We start from the raw sequence: 19816 nt of genomic DNA on the forward strand, positions 1-19816 counted from the left end.
TTTTTTATTTTAATTCTTATTTTTTGACCACTTATATGGTGCCCAGTGCGTGGAGGAGAGTCTCCTCTCCTCCACCCTGGGTACCAACCGCACATAATCTGCTTACTTCCCGCATCGTGGGCACAGCCCCGTGCGGGAAGTAAGCAGATCAATGGACCCCTAGGTGTGCGGAATCCCTGCAATTCCGCATTTTAATGAACATGTTGCTTTTTTTTCCGCGATGCGATTTTTTCGCGGAAAAAAAGGCTACATTTGCACAAAAAATGCGGAATACACTTAAAATAATGGGAGGCATATGTTAGCGTTTTTTTCGCGTTTTTATCACGTTTTTATAGCGAAAAAACGCTAAAAATACTTAACGTGTGCACATGGCCTTACTTGCATTTTGCAGTGAGAATTAAGTATTTGATCCCTCTGGCAAACAAGACTTAATACTTGGTGACAAAACCCTTGTTGGGTTTGGTGTCTCATCTTCCTCTTGACAATACCCCAGAGATTCTCTATAGGGTTAAGGTCAGGCCAGTTTGCTGCCAATCAAGCGCAGTGATACTGTTGTTCTTACACCAGGTATTGGTACTTTTGGCAGTGTGGACAGGTGCCAAGTCCTGCTGGAGAATGAAATTTCCATCTCCAAAAAGCTTGTCGGCAGAGGGAAGCATGAAGTGCTCTATAATGTCCTGGTAGACGGCTGCGCTGACTTTGGTCTTGATAAAACACCGTGGACCTACACCAGCAGATGACATGGCTCCCCAAACCATCACTGATTGTGGAAACTTCACACTAGACCTCCAGCAGCTTGGATTGTGGCCTCTCCACTCTTCCTCCAGACTCTGGGACCTTGATTTCTAAATATTAGATACATGGAGAGGTGCCATCTGGTTAGGACCCCCCCTGATCCTAATGGAAAGACTGTCTCCGACCCAGAAGGACTCAACATAGTGCGACGGGGTGAATGTCTCGTTGCCTGTATCTTACCCTACTGATCCTATTACCCTTTCAGATCTGTTGTCATTAAATGAACGGTTATTCCACCAAATGTAACACTGATTTCCTTTACTCAATTACTGGAACTACAGAGATCAAGATTGGACAATGGCTCCTAATGTACGGTTCATTTACTTTAACAACCAATGAAGATTTCCGATAATCTGGCAGCGCTACTCTCCAGTAATATAAAGTTAAATTATACAAGATCAAAACTTTTCTTATTGCCCATGATCATTCAATAATCCAGAATATTTCACAATCTGTCACCTATAGATTTCTATACTGACGCTTTTTCTGTGATCCTCTCAGGTACAGAAGGAAAAATATTTTTTTGCAGGTTATCTACATTTCTGATTTTATTCCAACCTCTAAATTCCTTTTTTTCATCTGGATAATGACAGAATTTCTCCATCTTTATATGAACCGTCGCCCTGGCAGGGCTCCCGCCGAGATAATGTCCTGTCTGGTGAAGACAAATTACATGCAATGTGGGTGAGAAGGAGGATTTAATAAATTTGCGGCTTTTACAGTTTAGTATTCCTTTCCTCCATGGCATTGTGTATCACAAAACAAAGGGGGGAAACTATAGCGGATGATTAGCTACAGTAGTAGTTTTACCCAGGCCTTGGTGCAGAATTTCAGCTTTCAGACACATGTTTTGGGTCTTGCCCCTCTTCAGTGCAAAGTATGAGATCTGATTTGGCTGTATGAGAGGCCTCTGACTGGGGTCTAAGGGGCAACATTTGTTTTGGGGAGAGTGATATGAATGGCATGCCAGGGTAAGGAGGCTTATTAGCCATGCAATGCTCTTCTTTGGAAAATTATATATATATATATTTATAAGTCCCAAGCGTCACCTGGTACAGGAGTTTTGCTTGTGTCATCCACATGTAGAGACGGCTGTAGTCCCATATAGTGTTCAAATAGTTGGGCTTAAATAAGGGCACAACTGGAACCATAAGTTAGGTTTGTGATTTCACACCAGGTACAAATCAGTGAGCTGGAAAATCCACCTGAAGCCATCAGCTCAAAAAGGCCACCTCTGACAGATAGCACTAGTCATTCCATCAAACAAATCTCAGAGGAAATCCCATCCTTCTCCCTTTATCCCTTATACAGGAATTTGGACTTACAACAGGGCCCCCTGGGTTGCCTCCACAGAGTAGCTGCTGGCCGGAGGAGCGAGTCTGAGACAATAATAGCCAAACTAACCAGGTCAGAAACAGAAGAGACAAAATCAGAAGGCAATACTGTAGTCAGGGGAATGGTTGGGGTCAGATACCAGGAGGTCTGTCAAAGGCAACGTCAGACAAGCAAAGGTCGGATCAGAAATAGTCAGAGTCACAAGCCGGGTCAAGAACAGAAGCATAAATAAATAATAGCACCAAAGTACAGGGAGTAAACCAAGCGCAAAATCTGACAATGCCAAGCAGGGAGCTGAGCTGCTAGATAGCAAACACGGTCATTTTGGGAGTCACAACAGGTCCCAGGCACATCAGCACCCCTGACTGGACAGATCCTAGGCTATATAGTGATACTGGCCATGGCGTGTCCTCCATAACCAGTGCTGCCCACAGAGTTAATTTGGCAACAGAAGCAGACGTCGCTGAAGCAGGTCCAGAAAAGGATGTAACATGAGCCCTGACTGCCCTATGGCAGGTCCCATATTGGGCAGCTTCCTATGGCAAAGCTGGTGAAGACTGTCATAGGTAGCAGAAGCCTCCATCCTCTCAGGAGAGATATTCATGTGTTAAGTTTTGCATGTTTTAAAACGAGTAGAGGTGGAAGCGAAGAAGATTTCCCTAAAGACACGAGAACAACATAAGTCAGTGAGGTTGTTCCTTCCTCTGCGTTGTCAGGTGCTTCTGGAACGTGTCCAGACTGATCTCTCACCAGCAATTATCTGCAGCTCCGAGACGTAACCAGAGTTTATGGCAAATGATATCAACAAGGTTATAATAGCTGTAAAAATGTTTTTGCTGCGAGTGTGAAACAAAAATGGCCAGAAGAATAAACAAGAAGCGTTAGACTTTTAGTGACAGCCAAAGAGAAAGCAGAAGAAGATGGGAGGCCACCATTACATGACGTGTCCTCACCATGGACGACATACACATGGGAGAAGACAGAGAACCATGGAAGGGAGAGAGGGGATGGCAATGATGGAAGTTTTTGATATTTTTTACATCACTAGTACATCACTGGGCATTATGCCAGTCTGAGGTACTACCCTATCGCCATTTGAGGGGGCCCACTGCCAGTGCAGCAACTCTTCCCCTCCGCCCGACATTGCACTTTCAACTGTATCAGTATCTTCACAACACTGTGGAGACTGGAACAGCGGGGGAACTGGGAGACTTGAGTATCTATTTTTTGTTTTTAATCAGTGAGTACTTTGTGAAGACCATCATACTATTTGGAGAGCAACTTGGTTTCATTTGCACACTGTTCGTAGTCACCTGGCAGCTCCAAAATGGCTACCATGAACAGGCTGGGCACAAGCTACTTAATTTTCCAGAGTCCAGGGGTTGCCCTGGTCTTTAACTGCTGTACAGGGATCTGGGTTTACACAGGGCCACAGTCAGCCGCTATGTGGTGGCACAAGTTGGCAAGAAGGATAGTCAGGTAGCAGTGACAGATCCAGGAGGTCAGGAACAGAATCATAAAACAAGCGGGTAGTCAAATATCAAGTCGAGGTCAAAGAACAGGAATAAATCAGGACAAAAGACAGGAGCACAGCATAGAGGTATAAACCAGGTTAGCAGAACTATTGACTGGTAGTGGGAACTGGCTCTCAGTGGTTTATATAGTCATAGCCCCACCCAGTGTTGAGAGAATATAGAAAATTAAAGGAACAAGATTAACTCTTTAGCTTCTGAACTGGCCAGAACAACAAGTCCCAGGAATAATATAGGATTGATGCAATCAAGCATCACCCACAACATGGGTGCTGCGCTACATAGAGGCCGAAGCAGATACCTGTACAGATGTTACACTTGGGTAGGCAATCATACTACTTGGCATGCTATCTGAGGGGTCTTCATACTATTTGGAGGGCTATGTGAGAGACCATAATACAATTTTGAGGGCTACTTGGGGGATCATCATACTGTCTGGAGGGCTATGTGGAGGCCATCATACTATTTGGACTACTATGTGGGGGCTATCATACTATTTGGAGTACTATTTGTGGGTCTATCATACTATATGGATGGCTATTTGGGGAGCCATCATACTATTTGGGGCCATCATCATGGCTCAGCGGTTAGCACTATTGCTTTGCCATGCAGGGGTCCTAGGTTGAAAGTCCACCAAGAACAATATCTGCAAGGAGTTTGTATGTTCTCTTCGTGTTTGCGTTGGTTTCCTCCGGGTTCTCCGGTTTTCTCACGCACTCCAAAGACATACAGATAGGGAATCTCAATGGGGACAGGGATGATGTTGTCTGATGATTTCAGTTAAGAGCTGTGGAATATGATGGTGCTATATAAGCAAAGCATAATAATTCTTATTATTTGGGGGACCATCTTCCTATTTCAGGGGCCATCATACAGAATGGAAGGCTGTGTGTGCCGTCATATTATGTGAAGAGTTGTGTCGGCACCATCACACTGTGTTGGGTCACTGTGGGGGTATTATACTTTGCGGGGGGTGGTTCTGTAGGCTCATCATACTGTGTGTGTGTGGAGGGTACTGTGGTCGAGTTCACTCTGGGAGTATCTTACTGAGTTTGAATACTATTTTTTTTTTGGGGGGGGGGGGGGGCGTGAATGATTATATATACTTACCGGTAATCATATAATGTAATGAAAAACAGGGGAAAAAAATCCAAGTGTGCTGAAACGATGAAAATAAATACAATTCCGTTATTGTTAATATTTTACAACATTCATTTTGTGGTAAAAAATGACCTGGCAGAACAATTCTCCAGTTTTTATTGCATTGTTTAGGGGAAGTGTGCCACGTAATAAACTGTTTTTGTGTTTCTGTCTTTTTGTGCCTTTTTATCTTTATAGGTTAAATAATATAATATTTTAATAGACTTGTAACACAGATGATACTTTCTGAACCCACTCCTTAAATCTTCACCCACTGCATGCACAATAACATGCCATGAAGCAGGAACGGGTTACAAGGTAACTAAACTTTTAAATCAATTTTATTTTTCTTGCAATGATTGTTTTATCACCAGGAGTTTATCATTGCTGGGACACAGAAGCGAGTGCCTCCTGGTCCTCCTGTGATGGCCACCTCACGGTCTATAGACATTATACATGTAGAGCCTGAGGTGGACCGGGCTATCTTCCTCAGCTCTGCTTCATGCTAAATCTAAAAGCTCTGATTGTGTCAAAACGGCTGCACCCAGTAATTTAAGTGATACATCGTTGGAATCAGCGTCTCGTTGAGGAAGTTATAGAGTATCAAAAAAAACCCTGCTTCTTCTGGAGAATGAAAGTAATGCAAGTCGTTTCCTATTCCATGCCCTATTCTATCCTCCACCACATGAATGAGCTAAGATTTTTTTTAATACTTTTATCCATGGCTTCAAATGAATGTGGCTAAACTGCAATACCAGACACCCCCAGAGAGGAGAGTGGCGCTGTTTCTACAAATGTAAATCAGATCTCCTTTTCCTCTTGTACAATGCCTTTAGTCATCAGTTTATTGCTTTACCAGTTAGGATACGTTAATAAATTATTCTGATGCAATCATTTTTTTTCCTTCTTCCCACAGCTTCCTATAAACGATGTTTTATTAATACAGGGAATATTCTGATGGAATGAATGCAGTATTTGTCATCAGCCCATAGTGCGAAGTCGCAGCTCGCATAGTCCGCGACAAACACGAAGAGGTTAAACCGCCTCATTAAGCGCCTCCAGAGCAGTTAATCTGATCCTCTGTGTTTTTTTCACATGAAGCCCGTGTTAAACACGCTCCCGCAGAAGATAATACGCCGAGTAATAAATAGGCTTATAATGGTCTCCATGGTAGCTGAGAATTATAAACTGGAGTGCTGGGTTTGTCAGGTTATACTTTAGGGAGAACTCCCCCCTCCATATTACTTCTCCGCACAATTAGTCTGCAGGAGCTCTGGATCCACGGAGTATCTGATACATCTGCTGCTCAACCTCTCATAATAAACTGCGCTGCAGAAAGATGGGAAATATTAATGCAGAATATTATAAGAACAACACACAAAAAAATTATGCAATAAAAAATAAAATTAATATTACACAATATTTAATAATAATATTAATAATAATAAATAAATCATAATGCAATTAAATTAAAGTAATATTAAAAAAACTATAGAATAAGGTGTATTTATCATTCGGAATGTTAACGGGTTTGTCCAGCCCTTTTAATACACAGATGAGCCGACTGTGGTCCACAAATAAAATATAAAAAAATTCAACTACTGAACCCCCCGCCATTCCTCTATACTGATAACCCGGATCTCCTTGCTTTCAGTGCTGTTGAATCCTGCTGTCAATCACAAGCTACAGTGTTGACCAGGGCTGGAAGGAGAATGAAACTCAACCCTGGCATTTGGAATCACACACATCTATGCTGCCCCCGACTCACACCCACTTCCCAAGATGATTCTGCTTGACAGAGGAAATAAAAATGTACTGCAAGACCAATACTTGCAATAATACTGCAATATATGAGAGTAAATAATATCTCCATACTATGACCACATAATACCACCGCATAGTGATGGAATAATGCCACCATACAGATATTACCGTAAGTACTGAAATATTCGAGACAAGTAATACCGCCAGACTGTAACCACATATTATCAACATATGCAATAGTGGTAATACCATCATACTGATCCTTAACCAAAACGACGGCACTAAGACTGCCATTACCAGCATTTGGTGACCATGAAATAGTATACCTTCCACTTTCCTTTTCCATTCAGCCCAGACCGCCATGACCACTTCTTCCATTCATGTGTAGCGCCCCCACTGCCGCAGGGCCGAGGGGTACCCGATACCGGGCCTCTAAGTCTCTGCTCTGGGGTTGTCACGGTGGCTAGGCCTGGTCCGTGACCCTGCTGTGGGGCGTACAGTAAATAATAGATGTGGATGGTGGTAGTGGTGCGGTGTAGTGCCAGTCGCAGTAAATAACGAGGACACCAGGTTGCAGTCTCTTTACCTCTTTACTGAAGGTCTCTGGGTCCTCAGTCCGGAATACGGTTCACCAGGCTGCGCAAGTCCGGCCGGTCCAATGGCACCTCCAGAGTTCTCTTCGCAGGTGGAAATCTGTGCCTTCCTGCTAGCGCTATGTGTTGTGGTCCTCCCCTGCTGTGCTTACGGGATAGTCCCCACAACTGTTGTGTCTGTTTCTGATGTTCCCTCACAACTCGTTCGGATGATGTTCTTCTCCTCCGTCCCTCCCTGATGTTCTGGTTAGGACGGCACCCGTATGACGAGTAGGCTCGGAGCTCTTCCGGGACCCTAGAGTCGCCCCTCTCCTAGTGCGCCCCCCATGTCTTCATAGGTGATGTATGTGAGACAGCCCGCCTATGACTGACTGTCCTGCCGTTGGTTTGAAGTATTGCCTGGAGCTAGATATATAAATACTTCCTCGGCGTTCCGGCCGCCGGTTGTGCGCCTCAGTAGGATGTTGCCTCGGTCTTACAGCACGACTCCTACTGGTATTTCTCCTTCTTGCTTTGATCTCGTTTCTCACTCAGCACAATATATCTCGCTTCTAATCCTTTCTTAGGGCACCGCCGCTATGCTGAGCAGGCACGGTCCCGTGACGTTCTTCCTTGTTGCCAGGCCTCTGTCAGGGTCCCAAACCTGACAGGGACCCTACCGAATCTTCCCCCACAACACCCCCTGCCACAAGGTGTTGCCTGGTTCCAACCCAGTCAGCTTTCTAATCTAACTTCCTGCCTGACCCCCAGTTTACCCACAGTGGTGAGGAGTGGCCTAATAAATAGCACCCTTAGCTCCCCCTGGAGGCCCGACTGTGAAATGTATTGGTGTATGTGATACCTGGTCAGATGAACTCCTTCAGTGCCATCGGACATACCATAGCTCCCCTTAGTGGTGGAGCCACAGTACTGCAATGAGCAGGACTCTGGGGCGCTGCACATGTATAATGTAAGACATAGACATCTTTGGCTTACCGCTTTTCCAGCTCCTTCCTCACATTCCTTGACCTTTACACAAACCACATAGTGCTATAACCAGTGCCCAAGATCATGATAATGCAGCTGGGCCTGGAGCATATACATCACACAGCAAAAAGCTGAGGCTGAAGCATATACATGACACTGGAGACACTGGAGCTGAAGCATATACATGATACTGGAGACGCTGGAGCTGCAGCATATACATGATACAGTAGACGCAGGGGCTGGATCATATACATCACACAGGAGACCCTGGGACTGGATCATACATATCACACAGGAGACAATAGGGCTGCATCATTTTCATCACAGGAGACGCTGGAACATCACATAGGAGATGCAGCGGCTGCTGTCTTTATCGGTGGGACTGGAGTGCATAGTGCGCTGACCACTATTCTCATCCAAGAAATTCAGGCCGATTATGCTATTCAGACTCTCTAATCAGAGTTTGATCAGAGTGTGGCTATAGTGTGATCCGATTTTCTCAGATGAAAAGATGTAAAAAAAATTTTCTTCCTTCTTCTCCATTATGTGTGTGAAATTAAGACTGCACTCAGATGTCATCCGAGAGCAGTCCGATGTTTCCCAAGGACTCATTAAATTGCTTGGCCGAGTACGACCCGATTTATTGATGCAAATCGTGCATGCAGCAATTCTATCGTTGAACAGACCTGTTCTGAGGGAAAAAAAGAATCGGACACGTGGGCGGCCCCATAGACTAACATTGGTCCGAGTGCGATACGACGTTTTATCGGATCGCACTTGGACTGAAAATACGGTCGTCTGCCCTAATAATAAGGCAGGTCCTGTACCCGTTTGCAATGCGGGAGAGCACATGGAGCAATTTGCAGACATGATGGAAATATCTGTAGTCATCTCTTCTCGGCCTTATCTCCACCATTCTCACAGCTGAGAGTTTGCTACAATTGTATCTCCTCTAGACAATCTTCTGTGTGACATTTTTACCTGCACTGATACTTTGATGCAAACAATCAACCCATGGGAGTAATTTGGATTGTGTAGACTGCATACATTGTAGCAAACCCCCAGCTGTGTGGATGATCAGCTTTGGAATGTAAACTATAAAGAGAAGCAAGATAATATTTTTGCAATAAAGTATAATTGTTTGGCGGTGCGATATATGGGACGCTATGCCTGGCAGCACTGCTCTGCCTATGACCTGCCCCAGTCATCCTCATACTTCTCCCTGCCCACTGCTAATCTGCATCAGAAGACACTATTCTCCAGCTCACTCTCCCTGACTACAGCCATCCTCTGACTACTGCCAGCTGCTCCTCTTACGCTCTCCAGATAAATCCTACTAAACCACAAGAGGTCCTGCTACCCTACCAGAGCCGGGCTTATACTGTCTGACTTAAGGACCCCAACACCTTGGCCGAGGCTGAAGATGCTTCTTAATAACCCGAGCAGATTGTTCCTCGCCCCCAGAAGCGCCATGTGTGCGCCAATCTGAAGATCACTGCAAATTCTGCACAGCACCAGGGCTGAATCCTCCAACCAGGGTACCAAAGGATCACCAATCCTTACCCTGGAGGAAGTAACGTCACTTTCTTCATCACCGTCAACATCCTAAATATTTGAAGTAAGTGAAATATAATTGATTTGCAAGTTAATAATTATGAAACTTTTTTGTTAGCAAATTGTTTTTGATTTTAATCAGTTGCTATAAGGATTTGTTAGAACTTTGTGGGATATCTGTATAAAAGGTCGGATGGAAATAGGTCAATCTCTGGTGGATTAATCTCGCAGTTCTGTGATATCCGGCCAATTGTGTTTTTGAGATTTAATTGGGGTTGAAGAAACTTAACGATGATACACGTCTTAAGGCTCGGTGCGTACGCTGCAATTGTGGTGAGTTTTTCTTGAACACAACAGTGACCGAAAAATGCACCGCCGACGCCAAGTGTGAACCTACAGGTGCTTCTCACAAAATGAAAATATCATTAAAAAGTTAATTTATTTCAGTTCTTCAATACAAAAAGTGAAACTCATATATGATAAAGAGGCATTACACACAGAGTGATCTATTTCAAGTGTTTATTTCTGTTAATGTTGATGATTATGGAATACAGCCAGTAATGTTTATCAATGAGTAATTTCAGCATTTTTGAATGTTGTTTTGTCCTATGTGGTCTTAACATGAATTTAAAAAATGTGTCAAAATACAGAATGTAATGAAAAAAACAAAAAACATCTGATAAATTTGCTGCTGTGATGGTGGGGCCAGTCAGTGTGTGTTTGCCTGACACCAGTTTTTTTATGAAGAGTTTTTAGAGGAGAATTTTCTTTTTCTGGAGTTTTGAAGAATTTTGGAAGATTTTATTTTTTTTTTTCCCCTTCATCCTCTTGATTTGACAATTCCTAGTTTGTAGAGATTTTTTCCTCCAGGTTCCGTTTAAAAAAGTGACATGAACGTTTTTCTTTCCATTAGGCATTTTTCAAAATCTCTTCAGGGAAAAATAAAAAATTAGAAAACTTTTCATATAAACAGAAAAATTGAATTTCCTACAAAATAAATAAATAAGGGAATGTGCTCACTGTGTCTTATTCAGGCGGCAACTAAAAGATAGCGTGTACACATAACCACTGAATGGAAACTCCCAAGCTTTTGAGGAGGATTTTGTGAGTTTCCAATCAGTTTCTGCTCCAAAACCTTGTAAAAAAAAAAGTCAAGAAAGTGTGCACATACCCTAACAGGCTTTGTACATACGGAGTTTTTTCTTCCAGAGCTTTTTTTGGAGTTTTCAGAGCAGAAGCTGAATGGAAACGCCAAGTTTTTGAGGAGTTTTGAGATTTGGAGAAGGCTTTGGGATTTGGTTGTTTGATTCGTTCGGCATGAAAAAGCCCTGCAAAAAGTGGCCATAGTTCACAGCAATGTAAAAACGGCACTGCTGTGCAGATGGTCATTATTTTGTTATATCTATTAAACGCTTCATGGTTCGGAAACCTTGGAGAAGGTAAAATAAATATCATGTCCATTCTTCGGGCAGATACTGCTCAGAAGCCACCCACTCTCTTAATGACGACATAAGAGAAAGAACGCTGATGAACGAATGGCTGCACCGACAGGTCTACTTTAGGAAAAATCTGTCTTTGCCTGAAGCAGCTTCTCCTGGGAAAACTGCGTCGGTGTCTAAAAGATTTGGAGGCGGATTAGCCATGCGGTAATTTTTCACAATGGTAGAACCCCGAGCATTCACCCTACTGGCGTCTGGTTCACATTGTATTATCAGTCTGTACTGAGAAGAAGCCCTGGATTATCAGACTTTCTAGATATTTGGATTGAGAGTTCATTTTTTGGAAGATTTCCCGTTACCTCAGATGGGTTTTTAATCCAGAATCCTCACCTTTGTTTATGACTGTACTCTTTAGTCTCATTTTTGGCTGAAATTCTACAGAGGATCATTCATGATGGGACATGGTCTGTTTTGTCATAATGAGTAAAGGACTTGCTGCAGTCCGAAATGCGTCAGGTTTCAAAATGTTCCGGACACCCTCTTTTATTGCATGTAGCTTCCTACTATTCTATTGCCTAAATGAAGATATAGGCTTTGAAGAATCTGAGCATCGTACCATACAGAATTTTGCAAGCATTTCTTCCAGGTGTAGTGGTGAGCTTATGTTCTTTTTTTTTTTTCTATGTATAATTTAGGAGGGCAATGTTGGATAAAGACCTAAAGGGCTTCAAATCCCCATTGTAGAATTGCAGAGCACAAAAGGAGTGTTTTTCTTCCATTAAGGTTCAGAGGCACACAGGCTGGCAGAAGGAGACAAGCATAGTAATGCTTGCGCAGTAGTTAGCTAGCAAGTGGGGCCGAGTAGTACTAGCAACTTCAAGGCTTAGTCAGAGGCATGGACAGGTACGGACATGGGCTGAAATTCAGCCCTGGCATTTGAAATCACACAGGCCCATGTTGTCCCCGTCCCCATGAACCAGATGGGATATATTACTAATATTACCCAGGATGGAGGAAAGGAAGATTTTCTACAAGACCAGTATTTCTAGTGATACCCGTGGCCTTCTGGGGTAAGTGACAGAGTCAGCGACTTTGTGCTCCATCACAACTCTTAACAGTATGGGTGTCTTGAGAACATCGATTCTGTTAACAATGTAGAAGACAAGGCGGCCCATGACCAGACAGGCCCTTCTGGCATTTGTCAGAATTGCCAGATGGCCAGTCCGGCCCTGGGCATGGAGGAACATGCAAAAATCCACAGCCTGAGCTTCCTGCTGGTGTAGTTTGCATTAGACGGAAGAGACCAGTGAACCATGAGAGTATTGTCATTGAGAAAGAGGGAAAGGATTGAGAGAGTGCGAACCACAAAGAGGAGCACAAAAGGTATCTGCCAAAAGAGCATGTGTGTGTGTGTGTGCTGTTCTGCATTGAGAGGGACTCAAACTGTGCCACATTGGAGGAGGTGTTGAAGAGAATGTCAGGAAAATGTTAGAAGTGTCAGTAAGTTGTTGAAAGCATCAGAAAAAAATGTACAAGTTGCCAGCCCCAAATTGTCATGTAAACTGTTGCCTCCTGTAAGATTGTTGTAACCACCAAGCTTGACGCCTCCCTTTGGGTAAAGTAATTAAAGGGACATGTCAGTAGTCCTAGCTCCACCTCTGAATAGTGACCCTCTGTACCTGTAAGGGCTGCTACATCTTATATTGTATAAAGGGGAACACCATCCATCATCCACAACCATCCCATCCAAGTACATGTAGAATTGTCTACTTGCTATTGCATGTACCTAAACCATAGAAAATACACACAGAAAGAATAAGCCGTACACTACAACGTAACAATACTGTTAGTATGTTCCGACAAGACGAGAAAATGTAAAAATGTAGAAAGAAGTGGGAAACCGCATATTGGAACAGGCTGTACAAGACGGAGAGACGAAGGCGATTTCCCATAAGGACAATCAGGGTACAGTAATAGAAAATGGTGCCCAGCAAAATATGTGTCCTCGGCAAAGCACAGGTATCTGGCCACAAGTGCCAGGAAGCCCGAGGGAACCCGAGCAAAATGTGTGTCCTCGGCAAAGCACAGGTATCTGGCCACAAGTGCCAGGAAGCCCGAGGGAACCCGAGCAAAATATGTGTCCTCGGCAAAGCACAGGTATCTGGCCACAAGTGCCAGGAAGCCCGAGGGAACCCGAGCAAAATATGTGTCCTCGGCAAAGCACAGGTATCTGGCCACAAGTGCCAGGAAGCCCGAGGGAACCCGAGAATAGACAGAGGGACCATTATTCCAGCTCGTACGGCTCAGGATCACATTTTTACTGTTTATGGCAAGTTGCACAACCTTCTGTCCTCCAGTCTTTCTGACATTAGAGAATGGTGATTATTTATTTTTATTACTTGAAGGCTATGTTCACACATTGCGCATTTGCAGCATTTTTCTAATGCAAATTAAAAGCTGCTTTTTTACATTACCGGCAATATATTTTCAGAAACCTCACACACACTATCGCTTTCTTTTCCTGACCAAATTGGAAAACTGCAGCATGTTTATTCTTTCAGCGATTTTTGCTGCATTTTTCTTCAATATAGAAAGCAATGAGACCGTGCAAAAAAAACCCGCAACTGTGTTTTTGCTGTGTTTTTCGTGAATGAAACTAACTTTATTAAACATGTGCTGTACACAAATGATACGTGTAATCTGCATTAAAAACACTGCAAAAAATGCAGCAAAATCTGCTTTTTCAAACCAAGAGAGCACGTTTTTAGCTTCAGAAAAAACTGCAGCAAAAAAAGCAACATGTGAATATAGCCTAACCCTCACACTTTGAAAGTGTATTAAATGTATCTGATCTCATCCCTGGTTATTTGCTGCTGGACAGAAATTGATCACAATTACCAGGCCAGCCTTACATTGAATGATGTCTTGTGCAACAACATCTGTTAAGTCGCCTCGCATATGGCGTGCGGTCATAAAGTGTGCAAACAGCCATACTATATATCACAAGGTATAATCACCCAACAGCGCTGTGCTCAAATAATAGTGCCATATGTTGGCTAACTAACACTTTCACATGGTTACCTAAATACTAATGCTATAGAGTGCTGCCAAAAACGTGCCATCTACATAGGCAAAGCCCAGTGATTGTATGCAGCGGTCTCGTAGTTAATACCTGTCTGCAGACAGTTATTCTGCCTGACTCATGTATGCTTGGTCGACCTATTCAATAGGCAGAGCATATAATATTCAGCTCTACAGTGCAAGGACCTTTTTTTCCAGCATCCTAGACTCTAAATAGTCTTAAATTAAAGATTTAGTCTATGGCCTACAGCTCTTGTGCAAATCTATATGTTTCCATAGTAACAGACTACAGACAAGCCCCATGCGGTCAGATACTGCAGTAACACTCTCCCCTACTTTTTGCTAACTGTCCAAATATATACTAGACGTATAGGAGAATGAAATAAAGCATGATGGCAGGATGAGACCACACAAGGATTGTTTGTAGTCTGTTACTACGGACATACATAATTCCGCTCAAGAGCTGCAAACATTTGCATTTCATGTTTTAGAGGCGACGGAAAAATTAAAGTGGCTGTATAGGCAGATACTGACATCAAATTTGTCAACCATGTTACCAAACAGATATTTGAGATTATCTACGGCTTCTTATTCAGGAATCGGGTGATGACTTTGCATTGGGCAGTAAAGTAGGGAGGAGAGCTGTTGTGAATGTGCTGGAAGATACTGTCCTGTATTTAGCAAATTGTTGTTTGTCTGCTCATCCTTTGTCTTCGCCTTCAATTTACCGGTCCCTCTAGGTGCGGAAAATAATCACCTCTGCACCTCAGTGATGCTGAACAACACACTACAGGGACGTCGGCGCTCACTCCTTGGGTTCCTTGTCACTAACAGCACATCAATCTAAGACATAGAATACGAGTAATCACAGGAGCAGGGATGCAGGGGGCTCGGATTCACCCTTTAAGAAACAAGACGAGAATGAGCAGCCAGTTGTAGAAGCTTTTCTGACATCCTGATGTAAAAACTCTACTTGTTTTTATTATTACTACAACGTGCTATTATTTGTTTTTTAGACTATTCCTACATTTGTTGCATTTTTTTTCCTGATGGGCAGTGATTTCTTTTTGGATTTTTTAAAAACTAGACGAAAAAATTGTGCCACAAATTAAGCCCATTTGAAGGCAACTTCCTATTTCAGAATTCTTTTTTGCACTTCAGCTGGCGTTGAGCTTGGGTCTTCCAGCATAAATGTCATCAAAGAGCTGGGGCCGCGGTCGTCCCCTCCCACGCTATTTTTCCTGTTCTGAAACATGATGTTATTAGGGGGCTAGCATGGTTGTCGCCCTCCACAGCTGCTTTCACCGCTCTGGAATATGATCTCAGTGGTGATGTTCTTTTCAGGAGCCGGGATGATCTCTGTTCTGCTGAGCATGAATTAGTTGGTCAATTCTGACGTATGTTTAGTACGCTTTCCCTGCTCATCTCGCTGTCTCTCTTTCAATGCACACTGGCATATGGCACTCCATTGCTGGCTCATCAAAGTAGGAGCGATAAGTTAGGAGTAAACGATTAACCGCACTGTTAGGTACACTTGATGAGCTGGATCCCCTAAGCCCAAGGTCTGGGTGGGCACACAGGCTTTGGGGCAGCAGGCGGGAAACAGGTAGCAGAGTTACTGAAAGCCACATGCAGACCGGAGACGTTCTGGAGACCACGGACAGCCAGCTGGGATGCTGGAAAATGGAGGCAGGCAGGAGAAGTCCAGGAGACCAAGGATAGGCAGCTGGAATACTGGAAAACATAGGCAGGCTGAAGACATCCAGGAGACGACAGACAAGCAGCTAGGGTGCTGGAAACCGTAGGCAGGCTGGAGACGTCCAGGAGACCACAGACTGGGATGCTGGAAACCAAAGGCAGGCATGAAACATCCAGGAGACAATGGACAGGCAGTTGGGCTGGTCAAGATGTACCGACAAACTCAGAGTCTTAGTAGCACTGAAGACTTAATACCAAGACACAGGTGTGTGTCTTGGTTCTTGGTGAGCCTGAAGTTAGCTCAAGGAACAGGATCACATGGGAGCACGCTGGGCCATTTGCAAAGCCTGACGTGGGGCACCACAGAGTTTAGAGGACAGGGTGAGGGAAACAAAGCACAGATCAGGGACAGGTGCGTAACACACACTACCTATTAAAAGAGAGCGATTGTGGAGAGGAGGGAGAACATACTGATCATGTGTCAAAATTGATAATTGATGCATGGTTAGGAAAGAAAAATGGCAAACTGGCGGCGGAGCACACGGCCATTGCAAATTGAAAGGGAGAGAGCATGGCGACCAGTGACAGCACATCGACCATGCGTCGGAATTGGCACTTGGTGCATGCTCAGTAAAACAGAGACTAACCCAGGCCCTGAGATGGACATCATTGATGACGTCTTATTTCAGGACTTTGAAAGTGACTGTGAGGAGTGACCAGAGTGCTAGTCCCCTAATGGCATTGTTTCAGGGCAGTAAAAGAAGCAGAGGGTGTGGGGGAGAGGAGAAGATGATTACAGTTCCAGCTCTTTGATGACTTTCCTTTTGAAACTTCCAGGGGCATGTTGGCAAACTCAAATGGAACTTTATCAGCAGTGGGGGAAAATTTCTGAAACATGAAGTCGGCCAGAGAGGGAATAGTAGGAAATTTTCAATTAATGTAAATTACAAAAGTAGATGGTTTCCAAATTTAGTTAGACACTGGCTACTAGTTTTCAAACAATCCCTTTAAGGAGCCACTATGCTTGTAACAGGGGCACTGTTGACATAACAAGACATCTGTTGCCTGTGTCGGAATGGGGTGGCAAAGGCCCACCAGTAACAAACTCCAGAGCCCCACTATCCAGCTATATGCAAATATAACTTTATCCTGATTCACAAATTTCTATAGCAATAAAATGGGTTGAATGTTGAATAAAAAAGATACTGCTTTTGTCGGTACAGGTGCTTCTAACAGAATTAGAATATCATAAAAATTATAATTTATTTCAGTTCTTCAATACAAAAAGTGAAACTCATATATTATATAGACATGATCTATTTCAAGTCTTTATTTATGTTAATGAATATGGCTTGCAGCCAATGAAAACCCAAAAGTCATTATCTTAGTAAATTGGAATAATTAGCAAAAAACATCTGCAAAGGTTTCCTAAGCATTTAAAAAGGTCCATGTTGTGAAATTGGATTTTGGGCTCCCCCGGTGGCCACTGGTGGAATTGAACTTGTGTGCATCATCCCCTCTGTTCACCTGTTCCCATCAGGATGTGGGAGTCGCTATTTAACCTTGCTCCTCTGTCATTTCCATGCCGGTCAACATTGTAATCAGAAGCCTTTCTGTGCATGTTCCTGCTTCTAGACAACTCCCAGCTAAGTCGGACTTTTGTCCTTGTTTGTTTTTTGCATTTTGTTCCAGTTCACAGCTGCAGTTTCGTTTCTATGTCTGGAAAGCTCTTGTGATCTGAAATTGCCACTCTGATGTTATGAGTTAATACTAGAGTCTTAAAGTAATTTCAGGATGGTATTTTGATAGGGTTTTCAGCTGACCATGAAAGTGCCCTTTCTGTCTTCCTGCTATCTAGTAAGCGGACCTCGATTTTGCTAAACCTATTTTCATACTACGTTTGTCATTTTCATCTAAAATCACCGCCAATATATGTGGGGGCCTCTGTCTGCCTTTCGGGGAAATTTCTCTAGAGGTGAGCCAGGACTGTATTTTCCTCTGCCAGGATTAGTTAGTCCTCCGGCTGGCGCTGAGCGTCTAGGGATAAAACGCAGGCTACGCTACCCGGCTACTGTTAGTTGTGCGGCAGGTTTAGTTCATGGTCAGTTTAAGTTTCCATCCTTCCAAGAGCTAGTTCCTATGTATGCTGGGCTATGTTCTCTTGCCATTGAGAACCATAACAGTTTGACCGGCCCACAAAGGGTTAAATTAATTGGCAGAGAAAGGAGAGAAAAAAGAAGTCTGCTGAAATTTTTTTTTTTTTTTTTTCCTTCAGTTCTGAGTGTGCTTTCAATTGAATCACTTGCAAGTCTGCCTATATTGCAGCCTTCCTCTCTCTCTCTCCTTCTAATCCTGGAATGGCTCTGTGTTCACCTGTTTAAAATGGATATTCAGAGTTTAGCTGCAGGTTTGAATAATCTCACCACGAAGGTTCAAAATTTACAAGATTTTGTTGTTCATGTTCCTATATCTGAACCTAGAATTCCTTTGCCTGAATTTTTCTCGGGGAATAGATCTTGCTTTCAAAATTTCAAAAATAATTGCAAGTTGTTTTTGTCCCTGAAATCTCGCTCTGCTGGAGATCCTGCACAGCAGGTCAGGATTGTGATTTCCTTGCTCCGGGGCGACCCTCAAGATTGGGCTTTTGCATTGGCTCCAGGGGATCCTGCGTTGCTCAATGTGGATGCGTTTTTTCTGGCCTTGGGGTTGCTTTATGAGGAACCTCATTTAGAGCTTCAGGTGGAAAGAGCCTTGATGTCCCTGTCTCAGGGGCAAGATGAAGTTGAAATATACTGCCAAAAATTCCGTAAATGGTCTGTGCTTACTCAGTGGAATGAGTGCGCCCTGGCGGCGAATTTCAGAGAGGGTCTCTCTGATGCCATTAAGGATGTTATGGTGGGGTTCCCTGTGCCTGCGGGTCTGAATGAGTCCATGACAATGGCTATCCAGATCGATAGACGTCTGCGGGAGCGCAAACCTGTGCACCATTTGGCGGTGTCTACTGAGAAGACGCCAGAGAATATGCAATGTGATAGAATTCTGTCCAGAAGCGAACGGCAGAATTTTAGACGAAAAAATGGGTTGTGCTTTTATTGTGGTGATTCAACTCATGTTATATCAGCATGCTCTAAGCGCACTAAGAAGCTTGATAAGTCAGTTTCAATTGGCACTTTTCAGTCTAAGTTTATTCTATCTGTGACCCTGATTTGTTCTTTATCATCTATTACCGCGGACGCCTATGTCGACTCTGGCGCCGCTTTGAGTCTTATGGATTGGTCCTTTGCCAAACGCTGTGGGTATGATTTAGAGCCTCTTGAAACTCCTATACCTCTGAAGGGGATTGACTCCACCCCATTGGCTAGTAATAAACCACAATACTGGACACAAGTAACTATGCGAATTAATCCGGATCATCAGGAGATTATTCGCTTTCTTGTGCTGTATAATCTACATGATGTGTTGGTGCTTGGATTGCCATGGCTGCAATCTCATAACCCAGTCCTCGACTGGAAAGCTATGTCTGTGTTAAGCTGGGGATGTAAGGGGACGCATGGGGACGTACCTTTGGTTTCCATTTCATCATCTATTCCCTCTGAGATTCCTGAATTCTTGTCTGACTATCGTGACGTTTTTGAAGAACCTAAGCTTGGTTCATTACCTCCGCACCGGGAGTGCGATTGTGCCATAGATTTGATTCCGGGTAGTAAATACCCTAAGGGTCGTTTATTTAATCTGTCTGTGCCTGAACATGCTGCTATGCGAGAATATATAAAGGAGTCCTTGGAAAAGGGACATATTCGTCCTTCGTCATCTCCCTTAGGAGCCGGTTTTTTCTTTGTGTCTAAGAAAGATGGCTCTTTGAGGTCGTGTATTGATTATCGGCTTTTGAATAAAATCACGGTTAAATATCAATATCCGT

The 19816-nt window shown here is 43.5% G+C and overlaps 1 protein-coding gene across 1 annotated transcript in view; it reads left to right on the plus strand.

The window, feature by feature from the left end:
- Nucleotides 1-9400: 9400 nt before the first annotated feature.
- Nucleotides 9401-19816, plus strand: part of RD3 (RD3 regulator of GUCY2D) — a 41718-nt gene continuing 31302 nt past the window's right edge. The window contains exon 1 of the mRNA XM_077292224.1: nt 9401-9743. The gene's annotated coding sequence lies outside the window, so the exon portion shown is untranslated. The remainder of the gene's footprint in view (nt 9744-19816) is intronic.

The sequence above is a fragment of the Ranitomeya variabilis genome, chromosome 2, assembly GCF_051348905.1.
Source record: "Ranitomeya variabilis isolate aRanVar5 chromosome 2, aRanVar5.hap1, whole genome shotgun sequence".
In the NCBI taxonomy this organism is placed as follows: domain Eukaryota; kingdom Metazoa; phylum Chordata; class Amphibia; order Anura; family Dendrobatidae; genus Ranitomeya; species Ranitomeya variabilis.